Raw genomic sequence first — 16,099 nt, forward strand, 5'->3', positions numbered from 1 at the left:
GTGTTTCCCAGACACCGTATATTTGGGATTTCAGATAAAGCTGCTGTGAGTCTACCCCTGTGTCTAGATTGCAGAGAAGCTCACAGTTGTTAGGGAAGAGTCACTAATTTGTCTAGAACAGAGTCGAAATATATGTACAATGCCTGAGATGACCATAGCTTAGAATAAAGATTCTCAAGTCCCTGAGAAAATCAATAGGCAGTGCTCCGACAGCTGTGGTCTATTCATTACTTCACCACATATTGAACACTGAGTTAAAGTTTGTATAGGATGCTCTGTTTTGGTGTCCATAGGCACGATTGTGACCAAAAAATAAGTAATATTAAAAGATTACCCTTTCTTACTGGTAATTTTTAGGTAACTAAAAATTTTAAAGAAGTCATAATGAGCATTATATTTATATCATCTTAGCCCTCTCCCTTTTCCAACTTCTCCTGTGATCCCCATCTGATCCCATAACTTCCTTTCAAATCTGACTCTCTTTCCCTTTATTATTGTTGTATATGCATATTCCCATGTATGTCTACATAAATATAACATGCCGAGTTCATTTAGCATTGCTAGTATGTATATATGTTTAGAGATGATCACTTGGGATTAGATAATGTATCAGCGGGCTTTTTCCTGGAGAAGAGTGAATCACCCTCTCTCGGGACCCATTGATTTCCAATAGCCCTTCATCTAGGGGAGAGGCCTTTTGAGATTTCTCCCATCCATGTCGGCATATGGGATGGTTTACATGTGCTTGGCCCAGGGAGTGGCACTATTAGAAGGTGTGGCCTTGTTGGAGGAAGTGTCACTGTGGGGGTGGGCTTGGAGATTCTCCTCCTAGCTGCCTGGGGATGCTCAGGCTGTTTCTGGCTTCCTTCGGGTGAAGATATAGAGCTCAGCTCCTCCCATACCATGCCTGCCTGGATGCTGTGATGCTGCCATGCTCCTGCCCTGATGATAATGGACTGACCCTCTGAACCTGTAAGCCAGCCCCAATGAAATGTTGTCCTTTATAAAACTTGCATTGGTCATGGTGTCTGTTCATAGTAATAAGACCCTAACTGAGACAGCGTACAAGCTGGTATTTTCATCGTGCTGGTCTTGTTTAGGTGACCACATTGATGAGACCATATTTTATGACTGACTATTCCCTATCATGTGTGGAAGCTATTTCCTCACAGCACGCATCCTGGGACTCTGGGTCTCACAATCTTTATGCCTCTTCTTGAATGTGTCATAAGCCTCAGGTACAGGGGTTGTACTGTATTGGGCGGGGAGGGCAGAGCCCACGGTCAGTTGTTGTCTGCATTTTGTCCAGTTGTAGGCTTCTGTACTTGTCACTGTGTTCTGCAAAAGGAAACTCCTTTGATGGTGGGTGAGAGCTACGTTTACCTGTGGTTATAAGGATAAGCGATTAGGAGGCAGTTAGAAGTTATACTGGCTTAGAAAAGGGGCAGTAATAGGCTCCCATTTAGGCTTCAAGGTCTCGCCAGCCATGAGTAGTTGCTGTTAGGTTTACAATACCAGGCACGTATTCCTTCCTATCAAATGGGCTGTTTGTAACTCTCAAGTTCTGTGTCACTATTGTACCCATAGGCCATCTTGCCTTACTGCTTATTGCCGTGATTTATAGGGTTTATACCTTGATTTCTGCGTTGGTTGCTTACATGGCACCTTTCAGAGACTGTAGTCTTAAGAGATAGTCTTTAGGAAGAGGTTTCTAGGCCACTGGCAGATTTCTCTTTCCAAGTCCTGCGTCTGAAGTTCACGGTTGGTGTTTTCAGCAGCAGAGTCTTATTTGTAACCTTCAGACGTCATGACAGTTCTGCATAGTGGTTACCCTTGGAGTTACTCCGGGAATTAGTGGCAGCATTGCTGGAATCAGGAGCAAATAGCATTGTATGTGTTACTTCCATTGAGACCTTGGTTTTGATGTTGAGCATGGTTTAGTCTCTTCGGTAAAACAAAAGTCTAAGGAAAGCAGAAGAACAGTATAATGATAACAGACATGTACCATTGCAGTGCTGATTTATAACAATAGAAAGATCAATTCCTGCCCATCATATCATCAAAGAGATGGTTTACCATGGTTCTAAATGATAAATTCTACCTGATTAAGTAAATTAGTCTGCAGGTGGCCCTTAGGAAAAAAGAGAAGAAAGGAAGAATATTTAACATTTGAAAATGGTGCTTCTGAGTTTAGCTATCCTCCATGTGTCCTTGTAAAGATGAAGACTCTTCCTTGCTTTCCAACTGGACTTCTTGGACTTTCCAACAGCTTGCAGTCTTTCAGTGATGGTGTTACTGTGTGTGTCTTTCTTTGGGGGTGGGGGAGGATGGGTACATTAGGCTCTTTGGGGGCAGGTTTTTTTTTATGCTCTGGGCTTAGAAAATTATGGGGAAAATGTAGGTGTGAATTATATCTGATATCTGAAGCTATCCCATAGTGACTAACAAAACATGTATTTTAATATATATGTATACATACATATATATATTTCCATTCATATATGTGAAATTTATTTATATACAAAATTTCAGGATCTAATACTTCAACCAACCAAGTCACTTGGGACACTGACAGATTAGGGAAGTGTCAGCGTTCCTTGGGTGAGGCTGGAAGAGGCCTGATGAAGAGTTTAAGGCTAACACACGCCATGACACTCATGTTGAATACTGTGTGTGTCTTAGTCAGGGTTTCTGTTGCTGTGAAGAGACACCATGACCATGTCAAATGGGAGAAGACTGACCTCCAGGCAGCCAGGAGACGAGTCGCACTGCCTAACCTCTCAGTGACACATTTCCTCCAACCAAGTCACAACTACTCCAACAAGGCCACATCTCCTAATAGCACTATTACATGGGCCAAGCGTATTCAAACCACCACATTCCACTCCCTGGCCCACATAGGCTTGTTTAAATACATGAATCTATGGGGGCCATATCTAGGCTTAGCATAATGCAAGATACATTTAGTCCAGCTTCAAAAGTCTCATAGTTTATAACAGTCTCCACAATGTTCAAAGTCCAAAGTTCAATCCAATCACTTAACTGTAATCCCTTATGAAATAAAAATCACATAATCAGATCGCATAACTCCAACATCACAGAATATACATTATTATTCTAAAACTTTATAGTTAGAAAATACTGGACAAAAGCAAGACAGAAAACAAACGGTGCAAACTCCAAATTTTGCATCTCCATGTCTGATGTCAAAGCTCATATTTTCAACATCCTTTCACCAATGACCATCACTGGACCCCTTCAGTGACAAGCCTCAGCTACTCTCGATGACCCCTTCATTCCTTCAAAATCAGTACCATCTGGGTAATTCTTACACATTACCAAGTCCAGCTGCTGCATAAGGTACAGCATTGGCTACCTCTGGAACATATAGCTTCTTTGTGTTCTCAGAAAACCCTTCCCAGAAGATTTCACCTCAGTGACACTGGTCTCTTCTTAATTTCTTAGCTCCAGCTACACAGTATCAATTGTTCCAGTAGTCACTTCTATTTATCACTCCAAAGCCAGAGTCACATGGTTGAAGCTGACAAGTTCTGTTGCTTGCTGGAGGTGGAACATGTTCCCCTTGTTCTATTACATTATCATCAGCTTTCTCTTTTCCAACTCTTTCACTCCCCGAGCTTGGCTGTCCTGGAACTTGCTCTGTAAACTGACCCCAAGCTCAAGAGATCTGAATGCTTCTGTCTCCTGAGTTCTGAGATTAAAGGTGTTTACCATCCTATCTGTACCTAAGCTTTTCTGTCCTTGGGATTTGCTCTGTACTAGTGTCTTAGGGTTTTACTGCCATGAACAGACACCATGACCGAGGCAACTCTTATAAAGAACAACATTTAACTGGGGCTGGCCTACAGGTTCAGAGGTTTAGTCCATTGTCATTAAGGCAGGAGCATGGCAGTGTCTGGATAGACATGGTGCAGGAGGTGCTGAGAGTTCTACATCTTCATCTGAAGTCTGCTAGTCGAATACTCACTTCTAGGCAGCAAGAATGAGAGTGTTAAAGCCCACACCCACAGTGACACACCTACTCCAACAAAGCCACACATTCTAACAGTGCCACTCTCTGAGCCAAGCATATACAAACCATGACAAGCAGGCTGGCCTTGAACTCAGTGGTCTGCTTGCCTCTGTCTCCTAGGATTAAAGGTGTGTACCACCATGCCTGGGCCTAAATTTTTCAGGGCCACTATTCCTCAAGATTCAAAGATCAAAAGTTTATGTCTTCTGGCCTTGAGATCTGGGTCACAGTGGTGCTCTCCATTTCTGGATTGTAGTTCATTTCCTATTAAAAGTCCAAATGAAAACAATCATCAAGTTTCTTGTTCAACTGCAAAAGCATGAACAATAAGCTTAGTAGAGTGGAATCTTGATTCAAGGTCACCATTCCCTTAATCCGTTTATCTCCTTGAACATAGGATTCAGCTCCTTTCTACTTCCTGGTGCCTCTTTATTCTTTGACTCATACATTTTGTATTTTTCCTTTCTAAGCTTGCTACCCTTCATCAAAATGCTCTTCAGAAGAGCAAACTAGAGTACAAAGTCTATGTTGGGCTTTTCTGAGACAACCTTTGAAATCTTAGCCTCAGGTAGAGTCTTCAGACAAGGGCAAAAACCAGCCGCATCCTTCACCAAAATATTACAAGAACAGACTCTAGGCCACATACTAAAATTCTCCTCTGAACCCTCTTGAGCCAGCAGACTTACACAGTTCAAATCACCCTCAGCACCAACGTCTTCCATATTCCTATTAGGGTGGCCCATTAAGCCCCACTTAAAGCTTCCACTGCTTTTCAAGGTCCCAAGATTCACATTCCCTCAAAAAAGTGGGGTCAGTCCTATCATAGCAATATATCAGTCCCTGGCACCAATTTCTGTTTCTGTTAGGGTTTCATTGCTGTGAAGAGACACCAGGACCAAGGTAACTCGTGCAAAGAACAACATTTATTTGGAGCTGGCTAACAGGTTAAGAGGTTCAGTCCATTATCATCATGGCATGAATCATGGCAGCATCCAAGCAGGCAAGGTGCTGGAGGAGCTGAGAGTCCTACATTTTGTTCAGAAGGTAAACAGAAGTCTGACTTCCAGGCAGCTCAAAGGGGGTCTCACTGCTCATCCTCACAGTGACATATTTCCTCCAACAGGGCCACACCTACAGTGACACATCTAATAGTGTCATTCCCTAGGCCAAGCATATTCGAACCACTGCAGGAATCCTTAGCGGGGAAATACATAATGGCTATTCCCTTCTATTCCTAAGTTGTTCTCTTAGAATTCATTTTCTTTTTACTTCAAGAGATAAATACATGTCAGAAAATGCCAGTCTTCAGTGTTTGATAATTCATTGCCTGGATGATAAAGTGGGTTAAGAAGGATCTGGGCTTATCATCTACATAGCTTGCCTAAATGATGAGGACCATACCACAAAACATCTGCCCCCTTGTGCCTGGATACATAGCTATCTACCCAGAGTTATTAATCACCATGGAAAATAAAAATGAAAGACTACTGTTTTGCACAACTCTTGACAGGCCATTGAAAAACACAATATGAAAATGCTTATTAAACACCTTACCGACACATATTAACACTCTTACTAATATTAATGTTGGCTCCATAAACTCATACCACAAAGAAATATGACATCTGTGGAGCATTTAAGCTCAGTAAGTGGGTCACAAAAATACTAAACAGAGACCCAAACTCACTTGGAAGTGTTTACTTTTATTTAAAAACAGACTTCCCAAGTGCCTCTCAGCTTTCTGAATTCATTCAGGACAAGAATGAAAATACCAAACGACTTCCACCAGAATCTGAGCCAAAAACTACAGTGGAAACAGCATTCAGATTTCTCCAGGTCAAAGTCTTCCATCAGCGAGTCTTATCCCCCGCAACTGCATGGGTACCTGGACATCCATCATCGTTTCTTGTCTCAGGGTTTAATTGCTGTAAAGAGACACCATGACCATGGCGACTCATAAAGAAACATGTTTAATGGGGGCTGGCTTACAGCTTAGAGTGTCAATCCCTTATTCTCATGGTGAGAAGCAGGCAGATGTGGTGTTGGGGAGGTAACTACAGTGTTCTACATCCGAATCCACTGGCAGCAAGAAGAGACAGTGAGCCCCTAGGCCTGCCTTAATATCCTGAAACCTCGAAGCCTACCCTCCAGTGACACACTTCCTCCAACAAAGCCATGTCTATTCCAACAAGGTCTTACTTCCTGATAGTACTACTCCTTATGGACTTATGGAGGTCTTTCCATTCCAGCCACCTGAGCTCTTACCAACTCCTTCCCTGCTGATGGTTTACCTGGCACCCTGTCCTGGCTCTGGTGTCACTCCATTACCCATAGGAAGGTGCTGGGAAAAATACTTAATTTTTTTTTTTTTAAAAAAATTACAATGGCTCTCAATCATTCAAAAAAACTGTTATTTTTCTTTTATACTTTCACAGTAGTTTGTTCTCAGAACACGTAATCATTTGTACTTTGAGCTACTGGCTGGGCAAAAAAAAAAAAAAGAAAAAAAAAGAAAAAAAAAAGAAAAAAGTGAAAGAAAGATTTAACTACCTTTTCTCCCTAAAGAACAACATTATATTGCTATTAATATAGTCTTTGTTTTGCTTCTCTCTGACACACATGGCTTCTCTAAATATTTTACTCAGTTTTTTTTTTTCCTTTTGGGGTTAAGTACTCAATTCCAGGGAATAAAAAGAAAAACACCAAAAATACAATTTAAAAAATATTATGAGCTTGGTTGCTTGGAATTATCTTTCAACCCCTTATTTATGCCATAGAAAAGTTGCTATCAATTTTGTCAAATTTTAATGAAATCCACTAGCATTCTTACTTATCACTATCAGGGTCACGATTTCTTTCCTTTTTTATCTCATGTTTAAGATCAAATGTGGCATGAGAGAACTGATAGTCTTGTATCAGCTTGACATATCTGATCTCATTAAATATGACAGATAAAGAGCTTAAAAGGCAAACATTATCAAATCGAGTTAAGGAACGATGCTTTGTTCTGTCTAAATTTGTTTTGAGGCAGAACGAATTAGATTTATGTTATTATCTCTTTATTTCCAGATTTCAGGTCTGGTTTTGTTCTGGTTATATCACCATCTTAATTAGCACATCTAGGAGTGTCTGCCATAGTAACTATTGTTTGTTTTGGTCATTCTTCGGTCACTTGTAAAGTATCCCTTATTCGCCTAATATAATTGTCATCTCTGAGGCTTACTGCCTCTGCTAACCTAGGTCTAGTCCTGGAAGCTCCTAGCCTCGGTACAATCTAATCTGGGCCTAGAAAGTTTTCAGCTTCTGAGACTTGTTGTTGAATAAGCTCACCCTCTCTTGTTCATTCTGATTTCTGTCTGGTTCAACTCAGCTGTTCTGCTTCAAACTTCTCTCCAAGCTGACTAATTAGATCTGGATTTCCTCTTTGTGCCTCTCTTGTATTGTCCTGCTTGGCCTCAAATTATCTCTGTCAGTCTGTTCTAATTTTCTGGTTCCTTTTCATTCTCTGACTCACTCTGTCTTTACCTGTGTCTACCTTATTCTCTCTCTCTCTCTCTCTCTCTCTCTCTCTCTCTCTCTCTCTCTCTCTCTCTCTCTCTCTTATTCTGAGACCTGTCTCCCTAGCACTGCCCTGGTAAAATTGCCTCCTCCCTTCTTTGTACTTTCCTGGAAGTAGCCTCCCTTTTCTCTCTCTCCTCATGAAATCTCTCTTCTCATGAGATATTCTGTTTGGCCAAATCTTCCTCTGACCCATCACTTTTTCTGTCACTTAATTAGACATCACTTTCAAACATTGTGCTTCCTTCCTCAAACTAACTTTACCTTCATCGTTTGGAATTAAAGGTGAATACTGTTCCAGCCAGAGGGGTTAAAGGTGTGTCCCAAGGCTGAGACAACACCACAACTAGAAATATATTTTTCCAGTGAAACAACACAATCTCAGGGTTGACAGCGTGAGCAGGTATCCTGCAATAGTCATCTATATTAGTTTTGAACCTACACTTCACTCATTGTCTACTAGGTGAAAACGCAGCAAAGTAATAGGGTGGGATGAAGCCAAGAACAGCCTAGCTTGAGGGGCTATGGGGCTTCTCAACAGAGAAGATGCCTTCGTGGTCAACTTGCTAACAAGTGAATTTAGACTCAGACCATCAATTCTAAGTGATTGTATCTGCCTCCTACAGCAACGTCATCTGCCAGATATGCCATTGAGATAGAAGTTCCTGTGTGTCCTCTCATGTTGGACTGTGACCTCTGTTCCTGATACTTTACCCTGCTTACACAGCCTTGTACTGTAGCGCAGGTGATGTCAGTTTCTATGACGATTAGGGGTGAAAATCTCGGTAGAAAATGGCTCATCTTGATAGCCGGATCTCAACCACTCTGGGGATTACTCTGATTTGTCGTCTATGCACAGTGCTTGTTCTCCTTGCAGAGACACTCACCGATTATACTTTTATATATGCAAATCGTTCCCTCGCTGTCAGAAGGGGAGGGGACTGGTACCAAAGAATGCCTTTTATCTCTTGAGTTGACAGCTGACTTCGTCTAGATGGCCTGGAAGAGTCTTCCAGGCTGCTTGTTATTTGTTAGTGTGCTGGCCTTTTATGTTCTGGTACAATCTGTTTTAAAGAGCTGAAGCCAGCTTATAACACAGTGACACTGCATAACCTTGCCTTTTATTTCTGTCTCTTGTGCCCGATGGTTAAATAGGTACATTACACAGCGTGTGGCATCCTGATGGTATCTTTTTGTCTGCCTCCTCTGTGTTCAGTATCCTGCTTTCCTCTTAGCACCATGGCAATCCTGCTTTTTCCCCTTTCCTCTTACCACTACAGCAATTCTGGCTCAAATTTTCCCTCTGGCAATTCTGGTTTTTCCCCTTTTGAAACTAGGCGAGCACAGATATGGCAGTCCTTTAAGAAAACATTGCCGAGGTCACATTGTTTCTAGCTGTGCCCCTCTTTCAGCCTGGCCCCTTCTCCTTAGCCTCTTTGCAGTTCACGAAGTAAGCCTGCTACCCTTGCTCTCCCCAGTTCTCAAAGCCTTTATGGCTGGACAACCTGTTCTGGTTCCTTTCCGTCTCTGTCACCAGATACTCCTATCCTGTCCCCTGATCCTGAGACTCAAAAGCTTGACAGTTTACTCTTCTGGCCCAGAAACCTTTCCTCCTCTCTCTCTTCCCAGCTCTGTTTTGTCAGACTTATTGCTTTTCTGGACTGTAACACTGCATCTTTCACATCTCCTGGGTTCTGTTTGGGCTCAGTAATGGTGAAGATTGACTAATAATGACAGCACATATTGGACAAACGTACTGAACCACACAGCCCAAATTAAGTAGATAGTATAGGAATTACCTAGCAAATTATTAGTAATGTATAATTAATTAATTAATTAATTAATAGGCAGGAGGTAAGAGTGTGCAGGGAATTTCTTCTCTCTGATTCTTATTTCAGGTATTTTTTTTTTATTTAAGTAGCCCTCCCGTTTTTAAAACTTCACTACTCTTTCTTTGTTTACTCATGTATGTGTGCATGTTTATGTGTTGGGAATGTGTGCACTGTGGCTCACATGTGGAAGTCAGAGGACAACTTGTGGGGTTTTGTTTTCTCCTTCTTCAGTCTTGGCAGATCAGAGTCAGCTGGGTAGGTTTGGCAACAGGGCCTTTACTTGCTTATTGCTCTCTCCGGCCTTAGGTGGACCTTCTCTTAGTCTTCTAGTTTTTAGTCTTCAATTCCCCTTCCTTGTCTGGGCTTTAGAGCTGTCCTAGTTTGCTATGTATCATTGTGACAGAACACTGACCAAATACAATTTGGGGAGGAAAGGGTTTACACGGTTCAGATGTCCTGATTACAGTCCATTGTCTGTTGAAGTCGGGACAGGAACTCAAGGCAGGAACCTGGAGACAGGAACTGAAGCAAAGACCATACACCACTGACTCACTTTCCACAGCTTGCTGTAGCTGGTAAAGCTCCAGCACAGGGAACCTTGTTTTATTTGGACAGGACATTAAAGGTACAGCAGAACTACTTCTGATAATGTTACAGAATTGAGGCAGTGTGAGAATATATGAGAGTACACACACACACGCATGTGTGTGTGTGTGTGTCTGTGTGTGTGTCTGTCTGTGTATGTGTGTATGCACATGTATGTATTGGGAATTAAATGTAGTGAGCTTAGGGCTTTGTGCATGAGAAGCAAGAGACTGAGCGCTGAGCTCTACCCAATTTCGGGCTCTGTGCTTTCTACACTGACCAGGAAGAAGTGTTCATAACATGTGCCTGGCCAAGAGTAATGGCAAATGATTTGCTGTGTTTCTGAAGGAGCTGCAAAGTCTGTAGTGACAGCAGAAGTGGAGACCTATTGAGGGCCCAGGCACCTTGACATGTGCTCACTTCTTAAGTCCTGCTTAGTGATCAGGCAATGATATCAAATCTGAACTTCTGTTCAGCCTAGTATGTTGGACATAGAAGCATTGTCCTAGCTGGTTGAGCTACAGACCAACATATCTCTGCATCCTTAAACCTTTTCAGATTACAAGAAATTTGGGGGTATCAATGACTGTAAGCAGACACTGATACATATTGGACAAAACCACTGAACCACACAGCCAAAATTGAGAAGATACTATAGCAATTATCTAGCAAATTATTTTGTGCCAAAGGTCTAATGGGATTATTTTGGACTTAGGTTGATTTTCTTTTTCTCTTTTGGATTATGCAGCCAGTCTGACTTGGCTAGGAAACATGCAAGTTAAGGGGAAGGCTGTGGGCTCTGACACAATGACTAGCATTAGCAGAATGAAATAGAGTCATGTCCATGGAAATAATGAAATCCCTTGTGTTTCATCTGGGCTTTGAAAGGAATGGGAACAAGGAACAGAAAATGTAACTTATTTTTGGCACCAAGAGGTTAAAAGGGAGTTAAAATCCGGCATTCCAAACTCAAGTTTCCTAGCGTAACATTTGAGGTTATAGAGAAAAACTAACAGCAAATACTCGCCTCTGACTGATGTTGGTTGGAATGGCTGACAACACAGGCCCAACTTTCCAGATTTCTGCTCTGTTTTGGGCAAAGGAAGTTTCAGGCAGAGCCTGTCTTTCCCTGAGTTAGATCCACGTCCTCTGGATTTCTTCAGTTAAGAGCCACACAATCCACACTCATGGTGAACAGAGCTATTATTTAATGGAATCTTTCCACTGTGAAAAAGTTATTTTAATTGGCCTAAAATAATACTAAATGAGAAGAGCCAAGTACATGACCTCTGGCCCGACTGGTGTTTCAGATATCATAACCCTCATAGTTTCTGGTGAGAGTCTCAGGCCTGCCTCTGAAGAACGTCCAAATGGAAATCAATTCATAGTGTTTAGAACAGGGTTTTGCCAGTCAGTGTATATTATAGCTCATATAAGCCCTGACTATAGAACTTCCTTCCTTGGGTTTTACAGAGTTCTTGTTTGTTGACATTCAGGGTGTGTCTAGAGAGTGTATTTTTGATTTATGCTACGCACCTAGGCAGTGTGCCCTGGACATTGGAGGATCTGGTTTATACTCTGTGGTTTATTTTTGTGGTTGTATGTTTCTTATGTTTTGCTCATATGCCTTCAAACTTCTTAGGGAAAGCTTGACAGCTCATTTTTATAAATCAATAAATAAGTAAGTAATACATCATGGATCAAAGACCACGGAACAGCACCACAGAGAGAATTATATTGTCCTAGGCACTTAGGTACTTATAATGATGATATCCTTGGACTTGAGGTCTAAGACATTTTTCATTAGAACTATTAGATTGCATATAAGATCAACAATTACAAACACTCTAGTCAGTATGATTAAAATTTAACAGGCTTCTTTTACAGGCTTCAGAGTTTAGTACTCTCATGTCCTCTCCTTTGGCCTGCCTTCTTCCTGTAGTTCAAAAATTCTCTTGTTTGACTTCCAAAAGCTACTCTGTTAATACCTCTTAAAGCCAGAGGCAGAATTGAAGTAGAATAAAGCTTGGAATTCCTGAGTCTTTAATGAGCCTCCAAGGAGCCAGGTCTAGTTTAGGAATTCTACCCGGCCACAAGCCTGCCTATAAGTCTACATGTAGCGCGTCAGTCTTGAGGACACCGAGGGACTTCTTAGGAACTATAATCTGGAATGTACACTATGTATCTGTGTCTGTCACTGTCTCCTGTCCCCCAACATGGCCCTGGCACAGATGCTTTGAACATTGTTTGCCAGATTCATGAACAACTATACTCAAAATTTAAAAGCAGACAGAAAAAAAAACCCAAAACAAAACAATAAGATTTGAATGGATGGTATCCAATTTTCTAATATCTCCTTATCACCTATATTTCAAAGCAAAAGCAAAGAGAATTTTCAAATAAAGGAATATAAAAACACAGAGAAAAGGAGGGGCGAGATGCAAAGAAGACAAGAGGTTATGATTGTTCTAACAGTGTGACTCTTTTGCTGGTAATATGCTTGATTTTTTTTTTTAAATCTATTACTGTCATTTTTTTTCCTGCTCTACAATGCAGGCAGTGGGCAGGCCCAAGGAAAATTATAGTTGTTGAAATTTGTTCTAAAATCATCGGCACAGCCTTCCCTTTAATCATTTTATTACCTAATAATAAGATCAACAGCAGTAAAGTAGCTGCTATGTTTTGAAGCCTTGTTCTTTGCCAGGTATGAGCTAAGGGTACTAAATGCATAAGTACACGGTTCCTGTGTCAGCCTTGTGAAGCAGGTGCCTTGATCTCCGCCATCCTACCGATGAGATCAGGAGGGTTAACCAAGATAAATTCTTGCCTGGGCTCACAGTGCTTTTTCGTGGCAGTTTTGAACTCAGACTGTCTGGTCTCACACCTCCTCTAGGGTGCCTAGTGTCCTCCCAGCAGCTTCTTGGAGCCGGTAACCCCAATTACAACACTCTTTCAGGCTCGAGGCCTTACAAGGTTTGCATTCTAGCCAGATGTGGGTTGTAGACTGCATAATTGTGTGTGTTGCCGCAGACTCATATGTTGATATCTTATTGTCATTGTTAATGGTATTCTGAGGTGGGACTTGGGAGGTGTTGGGTTATGAGGTCAAGCCCTCAGACATGGATTTAGAGAGCTTTTTGACCCTTCTACCATATGGGGACATAGAGAAAGACTATGGACAAGAGGTACGGCCTAGTCAAACACTGCATGTGATGACACAGGGATCTTGGCCTTTGAAGCCCTCGGAATTGGGAGAAATAAGTTTCTGATGTTTGTAAGCCACCCTGTCTGCACCATTCACCTCCAACAGCCCCAAATGGACAAAGTTAATGGGCTTTTCTAACCTCACACCCTTCCAAACTTGTTTATGTTCTTGAGAGCCTTGCTCTGAAGAATAAATTCTTGCTATTAGGTTAAGAGCTGATAATGAGTTAAGTTGTGATTATTCCAAGGGAATTCATTTATATATTTAACAGAAGCTCTCTGAAGACTGTGCTTTGCCCAAGGGAGGGATTGCACTGTTGTGAAGTTCAAACCGTTGGCAGATATTTGAAAAGGGGGGCCCTAATTTGGTCCAGGCTGACTACTCAGAGCCATTCGCATCCCACTGAGGGAGCAGATACCTCTTTTGCTTGTGTTCTGGGAAGATGTGATGGGGAGAGAGTGGTGTGTGTTCTTCCATTATTTACAATGCATCCTAGTCAAGCTTATCCGTATGTATATACTCATTTCCCCCTTTGGCTCTGACAGCACCTAGGAAAGCTTTGGCCTGAATCCCTGGTGGGCAGTGTGGAGGAAGAAGAGACTGCCTGGTCTTTTTCATTGGCATCTGCAAGCAAATGTGCTTTTCTGTGGGTGGCTGTGTTCTGAATCAATGTCAGAGTTTTCTCTGTAGTGCTATTGTTTGTTGTGGTCTGTGTGTGGATGGAGAAAGAAGATGTGGGTTGGGGGATGCAGAGGGATTAGTGGAAGGAGGAGAGGGAGAAAGAACTTAAAAAGCATCAGATTAATTGGGAAGTGAGTGCTTTTAGGTGAGACATTGAAAATTAAAAACAAATAATCTTGAATTAACTGATTTCAGCTCTATATATTTAGTCAAATAACCATGATTCAAAAGCTCAGGAAGAAGCATTGGTGGTGGGAAGAACAGTGTTGCCGAGCCCAAAGGCTTTAATGTCCCACTCACCTTGCTGGCTGTAACTCACCTCCGAGGCTACGAGATCCTCTCTCTTCGTGGATATCCCATTACTCGACGATAACGACTCAAATGTTTGTCCTTTTCCTTCAAGGACTCTGCCAGCTGTCTTAGGTTGTCCAGTTGTGGTCCTCTCAAAAAAGCAAGTATTTTGAAAATGACCAGCCACAGAGAAGAGACCAAGCAAACAGGGAATGGGACAAAAGCACGGAAGCCAAGCAAATTGTGTTTCAGGGAAGTCCTGGCCAGCCAGTGTAGCACCAGTCTTACTTGGAGGTCTGGAACGGAATTTTCATGCCTTCGGGCAAGGGAACTGTGATTCAAACCTCCCCACTTGCTAGACACTACTTTGTCTATCCAGCTTTTGCCTCATTTCCCCTCAGGGTTGATTTTTCAGGCGGGTGTGTACAGAGGGGTCCGAGGGCACTTCTCCTAAGAAGACTAGCTGCTGGCTATTGGAAGCACAAGCTATGCCAAGGAGAAAGACTTAGAAGAATGTGAAGGAGATATTTGAGGAGGTCCAGGTGGGGAACCATTCTGTTCCATTCCACCACACGCCGGGAGAAGACTCTCTTGCCTTGTTAAGCTGCCAAGCCACAATCAAATGGAATATACATGGATAGACAGATGGTAAACAGCCACTTGAGGCTAAATATCATTGTCAGATGAAACCAAGTCTTACCCTCCCGTCCGACTGCTTCGGAAGTTCCAGGACACACGGGGACAAGGTCTGCTCTGATTTCCCTTGAAGAACAGGGTAACAGGTTTCCACATGGTTTAAAGGCAGAGAGAGTTGTCTGTTCTTTTGGGTGGCATTCAGAGTCTTATAAAGGAAACTCATCTAAAAGGCAATCATAAAAAACGATAAAAACAAACAAAAGGATAGTTGGGGGGAGGGACCCTTGCATACTCAAATATTCCGAACAGCCAATGTATTTCTGCTCACTTTCAGGCAACCATCTTATTCCCTCTGCAGGCACTTTTTTTTTCTTAAATGAGCCACTTTATTTTCTTTGAAAACACCTACATACTTAAACTGTTTTCCTTATGAATCAATTTTTTTTTATTTGACAGAAGTTAAGATACTTGTGCCCATAAAAAAAAAAGCCATGTGTTTTTCAAGTGTTAGAAAAAACAGGTCTCTGGCACTAAACAAAGCTGAGACAGGGACACAGGGCAGCAGCTGCAGGGTGACAGAAAAAAATGGGAGATAATGAGGCATGTGAGAGAATGTATAATTTAATGTGGGGCCTTGAAGCAAGTGGGAGGAAGAGGGCCGTAAATGAGAAAACAGTTAAAAATAGCGACTAAATTGACTTTAAATCCAATAACACAGAAGATGAATCAATTAGTGCTTAAATGTTGGGAGAGGCATGGTGTTGTGAAAGAATCTGGAAAAGGCGGACAGATTTCTAGTCTATGAATTTAAATTCATAGGACCAACAATCTCTCTGCCTCGAGAAATTTATACGCCGGTGTTCCTCCTCGCAGTAGCTGACAAAATGACTTCCTTCCCACTTTTCTGAGACGCGGCCCAATCTGTTAGAAAAGCCTCCGTTTGCAGTTTTCTGAAAACATTGCCCAAGATGTATGGCAAAAATGTGTTCACGTTTTAGAAAATCCTCGTAATTCTGCTAAACTGTGGCTCTCTCTGCATATGGATATTAGAGGGGCTTCTCAGGGGCTGACCTGAGTTGTCTGTTTGCCGCAGGGCTGGCAGGGGTATGAGGGAGTCATGGATATTAGCCTGTGGTCCTCTCTGTTGCCTTATTATTACTATTATTATTATTATTATTAAACTTCTTCCTGGCTTTTAATTTATATTATCCCTGTTTCTGGGTATTAGATCCGGTAACAGTAACACCCCTAGCTTTCTGGCGAGTGTGGATTCCACTC

The 16,099-nt window shown here is 41.9% G+C and overlaps 2 long non-coding RNA genes across 4 annotated transcripts in view; one reads left to right on the forward strand and one right to left on the reverse strand.

Moving 5' to 3' along the window:
* The window catches only part of LOC147996078 (uncharacterized), a 24,698-nt gene extending 9,694 nt beyond the window's left edge, over window positions 1-15,004 (reverse strand). The window contains exons 1-3 of the long non-coding RNA XR_015674012.1: window positions 14,886-15,004; window positions 14,214-14,481; window positions 1,634-1,962 (exon numbers count right to left, since the gene is read on the reverse strand). This is a non-coding gene — a long non-coding RNA (uncharacterized LOC147996078). The remainder of the gene's footprint in view (window positions 1-1,633; window positions 1,963-14,213; window positions 14,482-14,885) is intronic.
* Window positions 12,754-16,099, forward strand: part of LOC103691459 (uncharacterized) — a 42,962-nt gene continuing 39,616 nt past the window's right edge. Inside the window, exon 1 of one of the 3 annotated variants that reach the window (XR_015674009.1) lies at window positions 12,754-12,981. This is a non-coding gene — a long non-coding RNA (uncharacterized LOC103691459). The remainder of the gene's footprint in view (window positions 12,982-16,099) is intronic. The other 2 variants (XR_015674010.1, XR_015674011.1) reach the window with 2 other exon arrangements.

Source organism: Rattus norvegicus, chromosome 2, assembly GCF_021556685.1.
Source record: "Rattus norvegicus strain SHRSP/BbbUtx chromosome 2, alternate assembly SHRSP_T2T, whole genome shotgun sequence".
Classification (NCBI taxonomy): Eukaryota; Metazoa; Chordata; class Mammalia; order Rodentia; family Muridae; genus Rattus; species Rattus norvegicus.